The sequence below is a fragment of the Pinus tabuliformis genome, chromosome 7, assembly GCF_031772625.1.
Source record: "Pinus tabuliformis cultivar Carrire ecotype Pingquan chromosome 7, CPIR1, whole genome shotgun sequence".
Classification (NCBI taxonomy): domain Eukaryota; kingdom Viridiplantae; phylum Streptophyta; class Pinopsida; order Pinales; family Pinaceae; genus Pinus; species Pinus tabuliformis.
In genome coordinates, this window is record NC_142293.1 from 103505966 (window position 1) to 103525271 (window position 19306).

Consider the following 19306-nt stretch of genomic DNA (forward strand, 5'->3'; position numbering starts at 1 on the left):
ATATTATATTATGTAAACCTACAATTTTGTTTACATTTGTGGAAATATTATTTTGTATTGCATAAAAATATCATTCTTCATCTTGATTTCATTTTTCACAATACTATCATACAAGGATCCAATATATTCTTTTGGTAACTCCTTCCCATCATCTATACCTTGGTTATTAAGTATGAAATCTTCCTTTGACATCTGCAATAACACTTCAAGTAAGGAAAGAGGTAGTTGGATAAAGTGGTATTTTGTATATGAATTTAGTTTGTGAAATGGAGGATAATTGTGTCTTTTCCTGTTGATTTGTGTAGCTTCAGAGGTACTCCACAACCCAAGGTACTAGGTTTGTGTGAGTTTCCACCACAAAAAGGGTTTATGGGCAAAGAACTCAAGAATTGGGGTTTTGTACCCATGGTGTGGGTGTGAAATCAAGCAAAAACATTATTATTTATTAATATTTTCAATTAGAGCCTCTTTAAAGGACCAAGGAGGACCTAAGGCAACAATATGATGGCAGAGTCAAATGAAAGAAACCCTTGTCATGGTTACTTGGGGTTTTGACCAAGAAAATCATGTCAACTAGGGTTAAAAGGATACCATTGAGGGCTAACGTTCACCTCATGAAACACTATAAGAAGGAAATATTTGTGTCTCAATTGGATACATCCAAAGATGGTTTATCTCAAGTGATTATTCCCTAGAAGGAGGTCTGAGTACCTCAAGCTTCAACACCTTTAGGAGGACGAATGGAGGAGCATGAAGGGTTTGTGATAGGCCATGTTTCTACTCCAAGAAGAGGATGGTTTCCTCAATAAATTCATGCCTCAAGTAAGGTAGGATCTAGGCATGGAGAGGGATTTATTTCTCTGAAAGGTCGATCCCTATTTAGGGTATATTCCATAATACTACAACATTAAGGCTATGCTCAAAAGTCTATACCATATGCACTCAATTTGGTGATCGAATTAAGTGTCGAGACACTTAGAAACGAGACCTAAAACCATGTGATAATGTCATTGGTTGTGTGCTTGTCTCTGTGATTGGATCTCAAGTTTAGGGTGGTTAAAATCAGAAAATTGGAATATGATTTTGGAAACTAGAGAAGGGTCCTGTATAGTGAGGATTAAGGCCAACATAAGGTAGATTCTAGGCTAGATAAGAACCTAAGTGGATGAGGAAAAAGATGTCCTAAAAGGACTAGGACATAGGTGAATATGCCCAAGGTGACGCTTTCTTCTTATGTGCAAGGTTTTCCTAATGATCTATCCCCCAAGTGCCATGAATGTGTGCATTGACCAAGGTCATGACCCTTAGAAGATTTGAAGATTGGGCTGCATACCTAGACGGTTATGTATAAAAGGTAAGAGGTCTAAAGTATGTCACTAATGAACAAATATGTTTAGGGACAGATGTGTGAAGGAAGTCTTGAAGAGAAGAATAGAAAGTGTTTGTTTGGATGATTATTCATAGGTTTGAACAAAAAATCTAAAGAGTCCAAGTTCTGGGCAATTTGAGAAGCAAATTACAAAAGATAACAATATACATTCTCTACACATCATTTGGGCTATGCATTTCTTCCTTATTGACCTTGGGCCCATGGAAGAAAAATATCTTTCCTCGTTCCTATGCTTTAATGAAATCTTACATCAAAACTCCATAAAGGCTAAAACTACCACAATTTCCTTGAAATAAATACAAAGATTTTAACTAAATCTCAACTTTATGTTCCTCTTATGTCCTTGCTTCTCTGCCCTCGCCCATTGTAATAACAAGAAGTTAATTATTCTTCACCTAACTAGTTGTTGCAACATTATAATTTCTTCTTGGAATGTACTTGCCTCCTTTACAGCTAAATATGTGTTGCATACAATTACTAAACTACCACTATATCAAAAGCATATAAATATCTATTGCATAAAATCACTAAACTATTGTTAGATCAAATGCATAAGATTACTAAGGTGGAAGAAAAGCCACCCCATCTCCATTTACAATTGTATCATGTGAACAACAAGAATGATCCTACTACATGACTATTGAAATATACAACTTTACACTTAGCACATAACTAATTGGCTCACCTGCTCGCCTACATTTTGACCCTATGAATGAAAAATAATGGGACAACAATGTTTGTCCTCATTCATTAAGCTTGAATTATGGAAGTGTGAAATGAGATAAGATTTACCCTGAATTTGAGCATATGCGAGAGAAACAACCTTTTCACTGCTGAACTTTTCCCATTTCTTACCATTGAATGTCTGCAAGGAAAGGTTGTATTACCTCAGTACACAATTTTTGTTTTTGAAATATGCTTTGATTTATCTATTAAATATCCATATTAAATAGAGCATATTAAAAAAAAGTAGTGTGGGGCAGGTAAGCCATCACCATAAAGCCACTAAAGTGTGGTTACATAAATAAACCCCCCAGTAATCACATTTCCTGGATATTCAAAATCAAACAAAATCAGCCTTCAGCCACCAAAACTGTACATATTGATGAATAGTTGTCTGGAAAGTTAAAGCTTCAAAGTGCAAGCCATAGCAAAGCATACAATAATAATACATAAAATTATATAGTATATAATTATATCATTCTCTAACGCACTCAATCAAGAAAAATTACTCTCCCTAAAGACACTAATCGATAATCTAGGGTTCACTTGGCAATATGAGAATATTTTTGGCATGCCTTAATCTAACAAAATGTACTGCAACTGTTTCAAATGAAAAGTTTGGAGAATAAGAAACACAAGAAGTGTAACCTAGAAGAACAGTACGATATGTAAAGGATTGTTCATATTGATAAAGGAGTAGCCAACATTACACTTATTCTACATGACAAGGAGTGGGAAAAATAATTAGGACAAACCCAAGGATGTGACTGTAGATTACATATCATTTGTATTTGACAAAATTCTAGATAATGAACCATAATAACATATGATGTTGTAATCCCAACCAATTAAGGCTTCCTAAAAGAAAAAAATAGATTGATAGTAAAGTCTTACCCTGAAGACAATATGTAGGTAATTGAAATCAACTTACCTTGAAGTCAATAGGTAGGTAAATGAAATCATAAGTTCCATGGAATTGTTCATCTATAGCAGCCAAAAGCATATTTTATGTGTACCTACAAAGAGGTTCCTTTGAATTCTTAGCTGACCCAAAATAAAATTTCAGCAAGAAAATAATATCACTAAACATTTGGTGAAAAACAATTTTAGGTATTTATATATTTAACAATTGACTCACTTGTTAGGAATGTTCTTGATCATAAGTCTTTTCCAAGTGTCTTATCCACGGAATATTCAGTCAATGTCAAGTTGATATTGTTTCTGTTATCAACTTTATTTTTATTGTTGTCAATTTTATGGCTACTTCATTAGCATGCTCTAAGGATTCATGTATGTACATTGATGACCCATTTTTAGGAAAGACGAGAGATCTTTGTTATGGAGACATTCCTCCCAATTTTGGAGAAGAAATAGCAGGATCTACAACAACATTGACACTCGTATGATACATAAGAGTGTGAGTGCCAAATGGTAGCATATGCATTCCATGTGTACCAAATAATCCTACAACTCCAAGTGAGTTAGGAGAGAAAAGTGTTCATTTAGGAGACTCCCTAACATATCCATGCCTTATGTCTAGATGTGAGTGATTGGTATTTAGAGTTGAACCAACATAGTGATGTTGTGAAGGTAATGTTGTGTTAATCAGATGACTATGACTACCTAGAAGCAATGTGGTTGTGGTTGTGACTATGATTGACGCCATATATGCACACACCATATGCATATGGAGATGAAGTTGGCCACATAACTGGACTGTGTAGATGATGATGGTATGAATTACAATTACCTTTACTAAAGTGGTGGGCATGTAAAGATCCATTTCCACTTGGACTAGAATGTGGATTCAACAAGGAACCATTCCCTGCTACTCCAAAAACTACCATAAAATTTTCAAACTATAATTAAAAATTACAAGCAATATACCAGTAACTGAATCAACAATCCTCTGCTTCACCTTAGATATGTTCTAAACAGAAAAGAAGCCAAAAAAAAATCTCAAAGAATAAACTCACCACTATCATTATGATCAAAAGATAGGTTTTTCATGTTATTAGAACTGGCTCAATGCAAATACCTGGATTCAATTGGTTCAGCTGACCTTGAAGCTATGGTTGTTATCATTGTTGAATCTGTAGCAAATGGATTGTAAGACAGAATTGATAACACCATCGTTATACTTTAGAAGTGACTGAGGATGGAAAGATAAAAATCTTTCTATCTCGAGGCTCATACAACCTAATGAATGACCAAGTTCTCCTTGAACAAATTGACCTCCATGGTTCGAAATAGCTGCAACTCTAATAGGAGATGACAAATGGTGGGGACCACTTGATGATGCTCCATGCAATGAACTATCCATAAATAAACTCAGTGCTACCTAGCTACTAGAATGAAATGTCTCTATATCTCCACTATCAATCAAACAACTTCACATTCCCCAATGTGTGTCAGATCCTAGAACCATATGGAAAAACCATGCAAGTTTAGTAATATCCTCACTGATTCATATAAACACCAAAATAATTAGGTTGCACCAAAGCATAAAAGAAACAACAACATTAATTGGAAATCATGACATTCTGGACATTGCAAAATACTACTGCTTCTATCTTCATGACCTAGTGAGACACAAACTAGATGGTGAATTATTTGTAGATGAAGCTCCTTGTTTCCAATATGTGTTCACTTATTCTTACTCCAACTCCTGATGCAACTACTATCACAGATTTAGATTGAGGCAATGTTCTCTGTTAGAACTAAACTCACGGCCACTTCCAATGAGCACTTAGGAGAAGGCCAAGTATGGAGGAACAACATTTGAATCGATGTGTGTACACATGATATCAACAATAGAAGGTTAAAATTGTTGTATCTAGGCTTCAATATTTTTCTCTTATATTTGGAAGCTAAGATCGACTTGAAATTTGCTTTAACTTGATGAGTAACCCCTATCGTTGCCAAATACTCTGACAAGGTGATAATTCAAACAATTCACTCCTTATAAATTTGTTTAAAATTTGCACCAAATTTTATCTGCAATAACGTGTATGCAAAATGACCAATAATGTTTCCTTTGGTCATTTTTAAATGTTTTAACTTATAAAAATTTATGAGAAAAAGTGTTTTACATTTAGTTTTGGCTTTACGAGAAAACACAGAAAATCCTCAAAAGACATTTTATGATGTTGAACTAGGTAACATCGTCTCACTTCTTTCTCGTTTCTCTGATGGAGGTTCACAAGTTTATTTCTTAGCATACAGTTGCAGATAGGTGCCAAAATTCAATCCAAAGTTGCAGGATGCTTCCATCATAGGAAAACCCTAGTGGAAAATTTATTAGAACAATAGAAAATCAATAAAGTTTTGAAGTAAACTAGAAAACAATTAAAGATTTCAATAGATAAGGCTAAGGATTCATGTTACAACAGAGGTGTAATGCCCTACTCGATCCTATAATGCTAATTTTGATTAGTGTTTAATTAACCTGCAAATATTGAATTACAATTATTAAGTAATATTGGTATATATCTACACTTGTGAATTCATATGTAATTTTCTTTTACTGATATGACTTTTATTATTTGTTATTATTCAATTCCCAAGATTTCTTGTCAAATTTCCTTTTGGATAAGATATGGTCTTCTCCAATTTATTTCTAAATTAAATATCCATATTTCTATTCCCAAGATGTCTTCTCAAATATACTTTTGGATAAGATATTGTCTTCTCCAATTTATTTATAAATCAATATCATATTTCTATTCTATTCCCAAGGTGTCTTCTCAAATCTACTTTTGGATAAGATATGGTAAGGAAAGTCAAGGTTATTAAATTAAAAATATGAGGGGGTAGTCATGAAATTAATGCTAAGTGGTTGAGGTGGATGAGAGGAAGAAACATAAAGGGAAGGAGGATGAGAGGAGAAGGGGGGAGATCCTTGGTCTTTGTTTTGGCATTGGAGGATTTTATTTTGGGGAGGAATGTGGAGAAGGAGAAGGGAGAGAATGGAGATAAAAATGAGAGAACTCAAACTTGGATCTATTGGAGAGTGTTGGTTTTAACTTGGACACACTACAGTTGGTTAGACTTGGGCTCGGAGAGCTAGGGAACTTGTGGAGACTCCTTGGTCTAGGAAACCATTCATAGTTGGCTAGGAGGTAAAATCAGTCAGGTAACCCGAGAGGAGCATCTCAACAGAGTTAGAAGCACCCCAATCAAGCCACTGGAACATGTATTCTTCGATTTGTTGTTTTATGTAAATTTCTGCAAAAAAAATAATGAAACTTCTTACATGTTTAATATGTTGTTGAAAATAAATTTTACTTGTATGCTTTTTTTATCATGTAAAGTTATAAACACGTTGTTTTTATTTTTATTACAATTAAATTAAATGAGAAATTTGGTTTAGTTTGAAGACCTAGTTTAGGTCCCCACATGTGGTGTCAGAGCTAGATTCAAAATCTAAGGCCTAAAACCCATCAACCCATTGTGAAATTGTATTTTAAAAATATATATATGAAATAAATAAACAAATAAACTAATAAATACAAATGCCAAATAATATATATTATAAAAATTCCAAAAAAAAATTCTCTTTTTTAGAGAAGATGTGAGAGTTTCAAACATAAATATATTTTGTCATGAAAGATTCATGGAGGACGAAACTATCTTACTGAAATCCATTCCTACGTTGTCTTGACTGGGGTTGATCACCTATATTGCAAAATTATCACATTGCTTTGGTTTCTATATCACATGCAGATGAGAAATTTCATTTACTTCATTCATTGAACCCTCCCTTTCTAGAAGCGTTTATATATATATATATATATATATATATATATATATATATATATATTGTAGAGCTTGTTACACATTAAAGGTATTTCAACATCCATGACCATGAAATCAAGAAACTAGTTTTCTTTAATATTTGATAAACATTTGCACTAGTCTAGATATAAGGTCAAGAATATACTTGAACACCCAACATGGATCACAATCACAATTTATTTAAGACTTGATAATCATTATACCATGGTATTTGTGTGTAAGTATTTTCGAAACTTTCTCTAAAACCTGAAGATTGTGATCAGGGGTGGAATTTTGAGTACTTTGCAGCCAAACCACCTATAGTTGTAACTTGGAGTGACACCTAATTCTTAGACTACCCTTTTATAGGTAACAATATCATGTTATCACATGCTGGAATTAGTAACATGTGATGTTTTTCTACATATCAAATCCCAAAATACGATATCATTTGCAAGAACCAACATAAGTGGATAGGCAAACCGACTAGTGTATGTGAGCCCACATGTGGAAGGTTTTATTAATAATTAATCCCCTTATAATTTTTTGGAGGGGGGTAATACACTCCAGGTAAGATCTACTTGATACAAAAAGGCTCTTATCTTTGAATAAGAGTGTTGATTAAAGGGTATGCATTTAACAAAATCATCCAGGACATACAACTTTCTTGAGATGCTTTACTCATAATACCATAGTGTTAGAATGGGGAGTGAACCTGTCGAGATTGAACCTATATCATCATTGTTGCAAGCATTCCAACTTGCTGCTAGACCACAACTTGACAGGTGAGCCTAAAAGAATGGGCATAATCTCCTAGATAATTGTTGGCTTTGTTTACAGGATATAACATAGATCCTATGATATTTTCTTTCACTAATAATGTCATGAAATAATACTTGATGGTTCAATTAGACATATTCCTACCCATATCATCTCCTTATATAACACATTGTCGGGATTCATATAACAATTAATGTTGTTCAGTTGTACATCTGAAGACTCCTAAGCCTGTGTACCAATCTTAGTATACGTGTGTATATTTCATATTCTTACATGTCTAGTTTTTGCATCAATTTCAGCTACAAATGTCAAGTCATATCGACTCTCAACTCCACTTTCTAACCATCTTGCAATCAAAAGAAATGAAACTTGAAAATGACAGATATTTTGTCACAAGTACAACTACCCTCAATATTGAAGCTAAGCACATCAATGATCTGTAACCCATATAATTAGGGTATGATTACTGACATGTGAGGAATTGGGATGAATTGAAGATAATGAGCATATGGTTGGTTGTATTGCTAGGTAACCTATAATGGATTTGACCACCTCTTTTTAATTGTTGGTATGATAATAAAATATAATGGCCATAATCCCAAATTTGTATGGCCTCTCACAACCCATTTATTTGATGGTTGTGTTTCTAGAGTAGCCTTCAACACTACCTTTTCACCAAAACTCATGGTATACCGTGTTAAACGTGGGGGGAAATCATCCACAGAGCAACGCCCTCAAGTTTGGGAGCCTTGATATCTCTTTCAAATCTTTAATAGTTATCTTTGTACTGTGTAAAAGTGCCACGAATAAAGAACTTTTTCAGTAGAGCATTTCCTCATCACGTCATAAACATAATGCTTTACCTTACCAAACTGTTCCCACTTTCTTATTTGTCTTATGCTAGAAGTTGTGTTCGATATTTTGTATGTGGAACCCCACATTCAAATTATTTCATTACTGAAATGGTCACTGGAATCATTTTTCAACATCTATAATATTCATTTCCCTCACATCAACGTGTTGGAAACTACATGCACAACCATCGGGCCAAGAATTCCAGCACATAATACGCTAACTTGTTATGGTCTTCCTCCACTGCAACATTTGAGATATAACATTCAGCATATAATTCAAAACCATGACAATTATAGATGGCCCTGAAAGAATCCATAGCTTCTTGGACTTAATAAAAGTTGCTTTTCCCAATTCTTGACCATGGAGCATGTGGCTGGGACACTAAATATTCTATAAGGACTGATTGTTCTTCAGACTATTTAATTTTCTACAGTTCAGATATTTGGTGGAATCAATGGCTCTGCAAGTAAATTCCCTTCGAATTCCTTGCAAAAGAAAACGCAAGTGAGCACCTGCACCTTCTGGTAGAAGTTCACCAACACATTCTGTGGCCATCTTTCCTTCAACTTAATTAATCTTTAAACTCCCTTCTGTGCAAAAATGCTTGTCATATAACTGTGAATGTTCCTAACTACCATTCCAACTTCCAAATTTAAATGTCTGAACTTTGAGTTAAACAATTATAGTCAAGTGCTTGAAAGAAAAATAGTAAAAACTAGAAAAGGAAGAAAGAAAAAAAAAAAAAAAAAAGGTTTAGGGAAAGAAAATAGTAAAAGGAAAAAACAATAAAAGGAAATTTAGGAAAAGAAAATAACAAAAGCCAAAAAAAAAAGAAGTTTAAGGAAAGAAAATAATAAAAACAAAAAATTAAAAAAAGAGTATTATCAAAATATTAATATATATGTATATATATATATATATATATATATATATATTTATATATATATATATATATATATATATATATATATATAAATTTATAAGTTGTTTATGTATTGTATATTTTTATAAATTAAAATTCTCTACAAAGGGTATTAATTTTTTTAAGAGTATTATCCATCATTGGAGTTGGCTTTCATCATGCATTGCTTAGAGACAATTAATGAGACTTTAAGAGGACGCCAAACAACTGAGGTGGAAGTGGAGCACCCTCTATCAAGGCTGGAAAATCTTGAGGGATTAAGAGACTCTGATAGAGGACCTCCAATCAAGGAAATTACTAGGGAGCTCCAAAAGATTAAGCTCCCAGAGTTTGTTGGAGGTCGTGCCAGCGAACGAGCAAAAGATTGGTTAGAGGGAATGAGAAGGTGCTTCACACTAAGAGATTATGCTTCCAATTCAAAAGATAAAATAGAAATATTCCAACTTAGAGATAGTGCCCTGAACTGGTGGGGTAAATTAGAATGACAACTACACCTCACTCCTGACACAATTACCTAGAAATTATTTGAAGAGAGATTTAGGAAAAAGTACCTACCAACATATTATGAAGAACAACAGGTGGGAGCATTCCATGCTTTGGTACAAGGAAACCACACAATAGAGGAATATGAGATTAGATTCATGGAATTGGTCAAGTATGTCTCCTACATGGATATTGATCATCGCAAATAAAATAATTTCATTTATGGCTTGAACCCTAATATTATGGCAATGGTATGGATGTGGAAACCATCCTCAGTTGCATAAGATATTGAACATACTCGCTATGTTGAAGATAACTTAGACTTAAAAGGTGGAAATAAAACCATTTTTCCACAATTTCCAAAGTTTACGGGGAAGGCCCCTCATACATTCTCAAGGGGAGGAAGTTTGAGGCCACCTCCATATGGAAATAGGGTTGTACCCATAGCACCAACAATGAGGATGTCATTGGTTTCATGTGCAGCTTCACCAGGAACTGAGGACTCATGCAAATCATGGTTAGACACAAGAATCCACAAGCAGGGGTAGGGGTCTCAGGGGAAGGAGATATTTCGAAAGAACTCCACAACATTGTATTCAAATTCTACCACACATCACTTGTTGGGGATGTGGGGGGCCTCATTACTAGCGCGATTGTCCTAGGTTATGGACTGGTAATAACCGTAGAGAAGGAAAAGCACCAATGGGGTATGTGAGAAGCCACCATCAGATCCATGCAACAGTTGATAACCAACAATTTGAACACCAATCTGTCATGGTAGAAACCTCAGGTATGATAAACAATAAAAATTAAAAATTTGTTTGATTCTGGTGCTACATATAGTTTCATTTCACTAATTGCATTAGAAAAATGTGGGTTGGAAGCCTATGAGCACGATGACTTTAAACAAGTTGAAATGGCTTCCGGGATAAATAACGTAGTAGGACCTAGTGTTGACTAATGTCAGGTGAACCTTAGAGTGTGTACAACTAAGTTGAAGGCATATGTCACAGCGTTGGGGATGTACGATGTAATCATCGGAATGGACTAGCTAGAAGCTCATTGTAGTGTTGTTTTATCAACCTTAATTGACTCAGACTACAACATTAATTGTCAACCCAGGGTAGGTCTTACTATTTCAATGGAGTTCGCACTATTTGTGCCGATACACTCCATCAAGCATAAGAAAATGCAAAAAAACTGTAAAATATGTTGCTAATCTAACTTGATGAATCAATCATGCATGCAGATATAAAAACACTCCACATAATTAATCACAACTCGAAGCTATTGAAGTAAAGGCATGCCACAACAGAACTAACATCCATTCCAGCTGGTTACTATTCCTCTATTGTTTAACTCTGTGTAGCAACATAAGATAAATAGAAACAACAGCGAATGCAATCCACGATTTGTACAGCAATAGCAAGAAACCATAAATCAATAAACTGAACTGAAATGTACACTACCTAATCACTGCAATCCCTGCTAAAGAGGAGGGCCCTTCCTCCTCAGTAGGGTGCAAGAAGAATGCAAAAAGTGATTAACAAATCAGTTGGAAAGCAATAACAGCATCACCGTGCCAATTGATATTAAAATAAGTTCAAAAATTACAGAAACAGAGTAACGATACTCCTCTATATGTCACCTTTGATACATAAAAAGTCGAGTCTTTTATAACTATTACATCCCAAAAAATAGAAAACAGATCAGTCACAAGAATCTTTGATTCTCATGGTGATCCAAAAATAAAGAAGTTGCAACCTACTGCTAATAAATATACATTAGTTACAACTGTTTGAGTCTTGTTTTCTCAAAAATAAACAATCCTACTGCCGACAACTGTTGTGTGGAATAGTACCCACATTTCCAGCTTCAGTGCAACAACATTGAGCAAATGATGGTTTGAGATGATGCGGCATAACTGATGACAACACTGTTGGTGTAACAGTGGATCCACAATAGGTGTAATGGCACCCAATGTGTAACAGCAACCTATAACAGCACTGATGTGTAGCAGAAATCTATAACAGTAGCCACCTGTAACAACAGTGATCTGTAACAACACCTAGTATGTAGTAGCGATATGTAACGACACTCAGAGTGTAATAGCAAAATGTTCTACCCTTTCCTGCAATTAACTTCTACTACCTATCTACTTCCGTGAGCCAACACCTAAAAAGGATAAACTTCCCAACATGCTCCTTCAATGCTCGTCTAGTTAGCCACAAAAATAAATAAAGCCTCGTATTTAGTCAGTAAAATATAGCAAGGTAACATGACAGTAAAATGCATTAAAAAAGGTACGAAAATAGGGAGTTTGGTCATATAACGGCATAGGTCTGAAGGATGGAAAGGTCAAAACAAGGGAAAGAAGGTGAAGAAAATAGGTGAAAAACCACACCCAAAATCTCCCCCCGATTGAAGCCTCTCCATGTCCCTATGTAGAATCTTATACCCTTTTATTGTGCCCCTGATGGAAATCTGTAAAATTGTATGCAACAGTAGTATCATCGCCTAAAGCTCTGAATCCTTGATCAACCATTAACTCACATGGCCATGATTCCTCTTCATAATCACATAACTGATAATTGGGTTAATACTCCTCCAATGGCAACCATATCAAAGGGAATCTAAACCTGAGGCCAATCCAAAATGCCCCTAGTGTTAGCACAATCTGGGTGTATTCCGACACCCGTGAAACAATAGCCACAAAGTTCTTATACTCAAATGGGTCCCCTTCCGGCAATTCTACACTACAAGCCTTAGTGCGCTTGAGACATCCGACTAGCGCTTGGCTCCTCATGTTTGCAAACAAGTTGAGGTAGACCCTCACGATCTTTCTTCTGTAGATGGCCAGCTGATCTCTCCTTTCCGGAGTGCTCAAGAACTACTTGAAATCTCGTTCAAATTCATAGGCCATTCCTGTTTCAGCCCTGACCCATAGTGTTGTCCTTTCCTCGTTGGTCTCTATTGTCTTCTTAGACAATTGCCACTCAATCTGATTCCTCATAAATAAGAGGAATGCCCGAAACTGCAAATCTCCCATGAAAGAAAGGATAGTCGCCACCATCTTTGTGCTCACGTATTCGCACATCATGTTGTGCAAGAATAGCTCACACAACAAATTCTAATCATCAAAATCACAGGACTGAAAATTTTCCAAAAAGGTGTGGGTAAAAGAACCCAAATAGGACCTGTTCTCATAAACTGCCCTCAACTGAAATAAATAGTAACGTTCCCATAGGAACACAGGGTATGACGAGGATGGCCACCTACATGCTAGTAGGTTTAGAGTGAGGTCGCAGAGTTTGGTCTTATCAAACGTTAGGTCAGAGACCTCCCGATGCAGCTGATACAATTGTTCATCCTTTTTCTTCATCATTTCTTTATGCCTCCATGCCTCCTCTTTTCTTTCCCATTCTTCCTTCAACCATTTCTCTTGCAGGGAATCCATCATATTCTTATGCACATTGAGTGGAATCACTCCCTCCTATAGAGAGAGTGTCAGCTGCTTCCACTTTTGCAGCTCTGCCAATAACAACATTTTCTCATAATTCCATCCTTCAACAGGACTCGACGTTCTCCCACACGCATCATCAACTAAAGGTGTATCGTCCTCCTGAGGGTGAAACTATCCCACCTTGGCTATTGGTTCTTGTGTAAGAGCAGCTTCGTCAGTGTGTTTGACCACAGTTTCTTTAATTTCATGGTCAGCCTCCACTCGTACCATTGGTTCTTATGTGGCAGTAGTAATGTCCACAGGTTTTTCTCATCGTTTACCTTCGAACAAACTTCGGTCTCTGTTGTTGGCTCTTATGTAACAACAGCAGTGACCATCGTCTCATGGATATTATCTTTCTCTTCCTCCACTTGGTTGATTTCCTCCTCCACTGTTGTTCCTGGTGAAACAACAGTGTTAGCAAAGGGTTCTTGTGTATCCATTGCTTGATCACTCTCTGTGGATTGTGTTGTCTCGGTTGCTAGTTCTTCTGTATCAGAAATGTCCTCAACAAGTTCTGGTGTAACAACTTCCTAGTTTTCAGTTTGAGTCTCCCTCGAGGTAGTCTCTGCTTGCACAAACTTTGAATCTGGCTTCCACCAACTTCTTAGCACAGGCTACACACAGAGCTCCTGGTATTTCTCCCCTTCTAGCCTTGTCCACAACCTCTACCAAAGTATCTAGCCTTGGGGCTCTTGGCTCTGCCTTTCCTACTGCTAGCTATTCCCTTAATTCCTTAATCTCTTTTTCTAAAATTTCAATTTTCAACAGCAAGGACTAGGTTTTGCTCTTACCAGGTGAAGGAGGTTTTTCTGGCTGAGCTTGCTCCTCATCCTTCTGTTCAACTGCCTCATTGTTCTTTCTCGACGCAGATGGGGACTTTTGGTGTCTGTTGACCCTTATCCTCTGCTTCGGCCTTCTGTCGCCAATTGGTTTATCAACCGGATTCTTGCTGATCCTCATTGACAAGGACTGCGGTTGCTCCTTTGTTACCTCTGGAGTTTCCCCAACCATCTTTGTTTGCCTTCTGCGAGTAGTCCTAGGCCTTTTCTGCATGAACTCTTCCCAATTCTTGCCCTGTTGGCTCAAGGCATCCAGCACGATGATTTTAATAAGGCCATGGTTTGTAACACACGTTTTGAGATGTGCAATCATTTTCACAGCCGGGACCATGTGTCTAATATTTCCCAGCATGTAATATGGCAGGTTAATCCGTTGCTGATGGTAGAGATGGTTCAACGATGGGAAATGGTAATTAAACACAATTGTTGTTCTTCCCTCACAAGTAATGTACTTAATGAGGAAGAGAGCAACATCTGCCCATGGTTGGGGGAGTGACAGCCTATCAATTCCCCTACGCTTCTTAACCAATGACTCACTTTCTTGAAGAAAATCCCCTTTTAGCGAGGGGTCATTAACCTTCCTGGTAAACCATCTCTTCCCTTCTACTGGCAATCCTGTTACTCTAGCAATAACTTCTTTCGTGACCTCCAATTTCAATCCTCTGACTTCTGTCTGGTTTCTTTCCAGGTTCTTTGTGAATTCCATGGCCACACCATTGTCCGATCCTTCTAATTTCTAGAAGAATTCGAACTAGCCTACATCTTTGAAGACCTGGCATGCCTCAGGACAGCCTTCCAAGGCTTCTGTAGTTCCTGGTTTGTGTCATATTGTTTCTCCACCCATTGCTTCTGCAATTCAATGTTGTTTCACCTACTTATCTTCCCTTTGGCACACACTCTAGTTGTTTTAGCCTGCACTACTACCTTCCTCCTCTCCGAGCACTCTGAATAGGGATTTAGTGCTTCTAGCAGGGGTAAATGATACGGTGGTAGGGTGGCGTAGGTGCATATTTGGATTAAGATTTGGCAATGCATGGTTCTTACAACTTAATGAATTTTTCTTTAATGGTGAGTCGTTGGGAGGTCTCATCAATAGTACCCTTACCCTTTTTGGTATGATTTGGTATTAAGTAACAATAACTCCCAAGTCGTGTGACTTAATTGCTGGATTTTTCCAATAATTACAAATCACGCGACGGTCATGTTGCAACATGATTCGTTCCCACCCTAGCTTAATTATGACAGTCGTCCTCGATCATCAATTAGTCATGTTAACTTACCATAATTACAAAATAAATCGAATGCAATATTACATTTTTGATGATGTACTTGGGTGACGTGGGGCATGGTAATGGGCAGCACGACGTCGAATCATACTTAGGCAGCAGGACACACAAACTTAGATCTGATGATGAGACTCACGGTGATTTTTTTGTTGTTTATTACAATAAAATATCTCGTTTTATTCCTAAAAAGTCGTCGGTTGTTACTGGTGTAGCAGCCAAGATGGCTGGTATATATTAATTTAATTTTTACAAAAAGTTAAAGAAAAAAATATCCTGTAACAACACTTATCATATGATACACTTTGAAGTAACAAATGTTGTTGCAGAGGGTGTAACCGCACTTATCGTATGATACAGTTTGAAATAACAAATACTGTTGCAGAGGGTGTAACAGCCACCACCTAGTGTTTTTCAACTGTTACAAAAAGTGTCTGTCTGTGCTTGAAAAAGGTTTTCACAGCTAGATTATTATTATATTATTATATATATATATATATATATATATATATATATATATATAGATAGATATTGGAACAGTGTAATAGCCGCCACCAGGTGGCTTTCAGCGGTTACTGTTATTGGAAAAGTTAAAATTTTTGTAGCATAGGGGGAACTTCCCTTGGTCCCGTAACCTATAGATCCGAATTTGTGACAATGTTGACAAATGAACCCTTCGAAGTAGGTTTGTGATACAACCAAAGATGGTTCCCATTTGCAAGTGTAATAGCCGCCACCGGGTGGCTTTCAACTGTTACACTTATTGAAAAAGTTAAAATTTTTGCAGCATAGGGGGGACTTCCCCTGGTCCCGTAACCTATAGATCCGAATTTGTGACAATGTTGACAAATGAACCCTTTGAAGTAGGTTTTTGATACAACCGAAGACGGTGCCCATTTGCAAGTAATGGTGTCCTTGCACTGTCAATGGTTACCAAATTTACAGTCCCATTGTCAAAGACTGCATCTACCTCGTAAGGACCTAACCATCTGATGCGGAGATTACCCTTGAAGTCCTTAAACCTTGAGTCATATAAGAGAGCCCAATCTCCTTTCTAGAATTGTTTCTTCTTTATAAATTTTTCATGCCACTTAGCTCTCTGCTGTTGGATAATTTCTGTTTGTTGGATAGTAGCCAACCGTTTCTCCTCCAATTCATTGAGATGGTTCAATCTCTGCCTTTGTGTTGTATTCAAATCCAAACTGACCTGTAATGTTGTCCTTAGTGTATTGATTTCAAATTCAATCCATACACAAGTTCATATGGTGAGAATCCAGTGGTGTTCCTCCATGTAGTCCTATATGCCCATAACACTTCTGGAAGTTTTTTAGCCCAATTTCTTCGATGACTGGCCACAGTCTTAGTAAGGATCCCCTCAATGACTTTATTAGTGCTTTCCACCTGGCCATTCGCCTGTGGATGGTAAGGTGTTGTGATTTTGTGATGGATTTTATATTTCTCGACCAATTCCCGGATCTTATGAGATGTGAACTGCGGCCCTTCGTTTGTGACTATCTCCCTAGGTATGACACACTGGATGAAGATGTCTTTGGACAGAAAGTCTGAGACAACCTGCTCTGTGGCTCTGGTTAGTGCCTTTGCCTCGACCCATTTCGTGACATATTTAGTACAGACCAAGATGTAGGATCTCTGTCTAGATGAAGGATTGATTGGTCCTACAAAATCTAGAGCCCACTTCTCAAAAGGTTCTATGATGATCTGGGGCTGTAACGACATCTCATCTGATTGCAGTGGTTGGCCCATCCTTTGACAACTATCACATCCCTTCACAAACTTCTTGGCATCCTGAAATATTGTTGGCCAGTAGTACCCTATTGAAAGGACTTTGTATCATGTCTGTTTATATGCAAAGTGTCCTCCGCAAGGTTCCTCATGGAAGGCTTTGAGGATATCAAAGACCTCATCCTCTCTAGCACATTGTCTGATCTCGAAATTAGGTCCAGTGTGGTAGAGGTTCCCATCTATCTAGGTATATATAGGACTTTGTTGTATGATTTTCTTTTTCTCCCAGAAGGACAAATACTGGGGAAACTTCCCTGCATCAAGATAATTGGCTATATCTGCATACCAAGGTGAGTAAGTAGAAATAGAAAAAGGATATTCATCGGGGAAAGAATCTTTAGTAGGAGTGCAACTGTCATAAATAGTTAGCCTAGAAAGAAAGTCAGCTACTACATTGTCTTTTCCTACATTGTCTTTTCCAGGCTTATCTACAATAGTGATATCAAATTCTAGTAACAACAATAACCAGCGTGTAATCCTACCATTTATAATTGGTTTATTCATTAAGAAACGAATGGAAGAATGGTCAGTGCGTACAAATACTTGATTTCCGGTGATGTAATGTCGGAATTTATTGATGGCGTGCACGACTGCTAAGAACTCATTCTCGGTCACTGTGTAGTTGAGCTCAGTTGGAGTTAGATTTTTACTTATGTAGTAAATAGCGTAAGGTTTCTTATCCTCAAACTGGCCCAGAACAACACCTATAGCAATATCCACTGCATCCTGAAATGGAAGTTCCCATTTAGGTCCTCGCAAGATCGAGGCTACTAATACACAACCTTTCAACTTTAAGAAGGCTTTCTCACACTTCCCTGTCCACAAGAAATCAACATCTTTCATGAGCAAGGAAGATAATGGTGATGCAATTCTTGAAAAAGATTCTATAAATCTTCTGTAATACCTTGCATACCCCAAGAAACTACGTACCTCTTTCTACATCTTGGGGGTTGAAATTTTTAGGATTGCCTCTATTTTTTTAGGGTCTACCTTAATTCTGTCAGTAGAAATGTAATGTCCAAGAACGATCCCTTCAGTCATCATCATGTGACATTTATCCGTGCTCAAGGCAACATTGGTCTGTACACATTGTTCTAACACTTTTTCCAGATTGACTAATGTTGCTTCAAAACCATCTCCATAAGGTGTGAAATCGTCCATGAAGATTTCCAAGCAGTCATTCAATAAGTCGGAGAAAATTCCTAGAATTTCCCTTTGAAAGGTTGTTGGTGCATTACAGAGCCCAAAAGGTGGCAATCTGTATGGGTAGGTCCCCCAAGGACAAGTAAGGGTTGTTTTGTCCTAGTCTTTCGGGGTGATCTATATCTGATTATAGCCATTGAATCCATTCAAAAATGAAAAGAATTTCTTTCCAGAAAGAGTATCAAGGACCTAATCTATAAATGGTAATGGAAAATGGTCCTTCTGAGTGGCCTTGTTGAGTTCTCTATAATCAGCACAAACCCTCCACTTGCCAATATTTTTAGGAACGATGACAAGTGGTGACACCCACTAACTGTCAGATATTGGATAAATAAAATTAGCACTCAAGAGTTTTTGTAGTTCCTCTTTCACCACTTCCTTTAGTGCAGGGTTCATGCGACGCTGTGGCTGTCTGATTGGTTTGCAGCCATCCTTCAAATAAATACGGTGAGTGCATAGGTTAGGGTGGATCCCTTTCATATCCATATAATCCCATGCAAATGCCTTTTTATACTTCTGCAACAACTATAACAGCCATTGATTCTGTTCAACAGTCAAATTGGGGTTAACATTCAAAAAATTCCAACCTCAATCTCAATTGGGCTGCTAGCAATATTCGGAGTTGTCCTCATTTGTTCAAAATCTAGATCTTCCACTTCTTCCTCCTCATTTGAATTTTTAATAGTAGCAATAGACATGAATTACTAATAAAACCATTAATAACATCATCTTCTATTTCATCTT

The 19306-nt window shown here is 36.8% G+C and overlaps 1 pseudogene; it reads right to left on the reverse strand.

Moving 5' to 3' along the window:
• Nucleotides 1-1872: 1872 nt before the first annotated feature.
• Nucleotides 1873-14979, reverse strand: LOC149245484 (protein MEI2-like 4; annotated as a pseudogene).
• Nucleotides 14980-19306: the final 4327 nt, after the last annotated feature.